We start from the raw sequence: 3011 nt of genomic DNA, 5'->3' as shown, positions 1-3011 counted from the left end.
GGACCACCGAATTGGTCAGGCGCCGTTGCTATTGGCCAGGAATGTCCTCAGACATAAAGAGATGGGTACAAGAATGCGAACGTTGTCAAGTTGCAAAAGACTCTGGCTCGACACCACATAGCTTCATGGGCCATTTGTTGGCATCCAGGCCAAACGAGATTGTGGCTGTGGATTTCACGCTGCTGGAACCTTCCCAGAGTGGCATTGAAAATGTTCTTGTCATGACCGATGTCTTTAGCAAATTCTCTATAGCTGTTCCCACCCGGGATCAGCAGGCTTCTACTGTTGCCCAGGTTTTGTTGAATGAATGGTTCTACCGATATGGTGTCCCGAGTCGCATTCACTCAGACCAAGGTCGTTGCTTTGAGAGTCGGTTGATCCAACAACTTTGCTGCTTGTATGGTGTCACCAAATCCCGCACCACTCCATACCATCCTGCTGGGAATGGGCAGTGCGAACGGTTCAATCGAACGCTCCATAATCTGCTTCGCACCCTACCAGCATCACGGAAACGGGACTGGGCCTCTTGCTTGCCACAGCTGCTTTTCAGCTATAACAGCACGCCTCATCAGGGAACCGGAGAATCCCCTTTCTTCTTGATGTTTGGGCGAGAGCCACAGCTCCCCATTGACTTCCTTCTCGGTCGGGTCAAGGACCCTGTTCCAGGCGAGGTACAGGATTGGATCATTGAGCATCAATCGAGACTCGAGATAGCATTCGAGGGTGCTAAGGAGCGGCTGTTAGCCGCTGCAGGCCGCCGAAAGGAGCGGCATGATCAGAAGGTCAGAGAGGTGCCACTCCAGGTCGGTCAGTTGGTATATGTGCGGGACCATGGTGTTAGGGGTCGGCATAAGATCCAGGACATCTGGAGTTCTTTGGTCTACCAAGTGGTGAAAGCTTCAGGTCAGGGAGCAGTTTACACCGTTGCTCCTGTGGAGGCTTTACATCAAGTGCGGACAGTACACCGTGACATGTTGAAGGCTATAGTCAGGCCAGAGCCACTTGCGCCACCTCTAGAGGGGCAACCTCCCCCAGCTTTGCTGGAAGCTGATAGCGACTCTTCTGCTGGTGATCTTTACCTGTTGGTTCCAGAAACCCCGTTGCCCCTCACCCCAGTAGTGCCAAGCTCAGTTGACCCCTCAGGCCACCTTTTGAGAGGCCGACAAGAAGGTGGGTCCAGCTCCGGTACAGCTCCACAGCTGGGAGGTCCTGGACCAGTCCCTTTGCGCTCACCTAGAGAGCAACCCAGTTTTAGTCAACAGGCTCCGCGTCGTACACCTCGTTCAACTGCTGGTCAGCACCCAAATGTCTATCGGCTTCCACGCTCTGCCGGTCAGGTAGATGACGTTGTTGGTGAGCGGCCCATGCTTAACGCTCAGTCTGCTTATTTTAGGCCTTGGAGCTGAGGTTTGGTCGAGGTTCATCGTTGGGGCACCGATGAAAATAAAGGGGGGGTAGATGTGACCGTGTGAGCCATCTCCCTCCTGGTCACTGCATGATGCTCTGCCAGCCGTGCACAGGTTAATTGGGGGGCGGCGCTGCGTGCGTGATTTAAAGCAGGTGTGTTGGGCACTACTCTCCCTCTTGACTCCACACTGCAGTGAGTCTGTCGGTCGGCGTGCATGCCCATGTCTCCGCGTCGCAATATTAAGGTAGGCATCCCGTGTCAACTGCAACTGCCAGGTTGTGTTCGTTTTATCGGGCCCTGGGGTTTCATCCTCCCGCTCCGTTGTACAGTACTTGGAGTGACGGTGAACCGGAGGGGGCGAGCAGTTCGGTGGGCGCGTGCTTGGGTGCAGTAGAGCTCGGAGGTAGGCTGCTCGTAATTGTCTGCTGCTGCAGTTTCCTCTCTGCACTAGTTGTGACGCTCTCTCTCTTTCTCGCTGTACAGCGGGACGCGGTAACCAGCGTCTCCCACTCTCCCACTAGTGCTGCACTGATCCATTTGGCGTCCTGGTGTGTTCCAGTCATTGGCCACCACGACGAGGTCCACTCCTGTCCTGGTTCGCGAAGCTGTCCTGGTTCGCGAAGCTGTCCTGGTTCGCGAAGCTGTCCTGGTTCGAGAATAATCAGACGGAGAAGCTCGTACTGGCTCGGGTCGCTATACGTGGCCGCAGCTTCGGTCCAGTGTGGACACAATTCCAAACGAGTGGCTCGCCTGTCTTGGTTGTGTTTTATGTAATTGCTGCTCCTCACGCAGCAATATAAATTTTTAATAATATATTCTTTTGTTTGACTTTTGATTTGTTTCTGTTCAGCCATTCATTGGGTTAAATTAGGATTTCGTTCTTTTGTTAAGTTGTTTATACATAAATTTGTATTATTTGGTTTTGATATTTCTTTTTTGTCAATAATTGTAATTGATTTCCCTTTCTTTTAACTGAGAGGTCCCAGATGTCTCCACACTGTGCCTGATTGTAATTTGTGTTTTCTTGTTTTGTACCATAGGTGCTGGGTCCCAGCGAGCGGCAGCCCTTCCCTGGTGGTGGTGTTTGACACAGTTTTGTTGCAGTGCACTGGTGGTTTTAGTTTGCATTTATCCCCTTTTGAGTTTCCTGCCGCCGTGGTAAGCCCAGCCCTGATTGGTGTCTTCTGGTTTAGTTTGCCAGTGTGGTGGTCCCATCTGGGTGCCCTTGTTCTCACCCTGCATTACTCTTAGTTTTGTTATTTTAATAATTGTTAAATAAAATTTTATTCTTTTTGAAACCACGACCTCTGGACCTTGTGTGATTCCGGACCTGTGTTGGCCTTTAGAGGGCTATTTCCTGGGGTAGAGTCCCAGGTGGCGTTGTTGGCAACCTACATCACACATACACACGCATACACCAAACACCCTAACACCCGCTCCCGCCACACACGCATAAAAACTGGAAAAGTGAATAACTCAGTCCCTTTCAATGCAAACGTGTAACTGAGCTTAAATAGGGTTATTTATGCCATCGCGCACCATTTGGAAGTGGAGTGCAGTTGTTTTGACAATAATTCACGTGTTAGGGTCAAAAACACATTGT

General features: G+C 51.1%; 1 long non-coding RNA gene across 1 annotated transcript; it reads left to right on the top strand.

The window, feature by feature from the left end:
* The first annotated feature begins 1460 nt into the window (after positions 1–1460).
* On the top strand, positions 1461–2236 carry LOC311341681. Its single transcript, XR_014633352.1, has 3 exons — positions 1461–1652; positions 1738–1811; positions 1968–2236. It is a non-coding gene; the product is annotated as an uncharacterized lncRNA (long non-coding RNA).
* The last annotated feature ends 775 nt before the right edge of the window (positions 2237–3011 follow it).

This window comes from Micromesistius poutassou (assembly GCF_964030765.1).
Source record: "Micromesistius poutassou genome assembly, chromosome: 4".
In the NCBI taxonomy this organism is placed as follows: Eukaryota; Metazoa; Chordata; class Actinopteri; order Gadiformes; family Gadidae; genus Micromesistius; species Micromesistius poutassou.
Note: the sequence above shows the minus strand (reverse complement) of the source record. Positions and strands in the feature narration are given on the sequence as shown.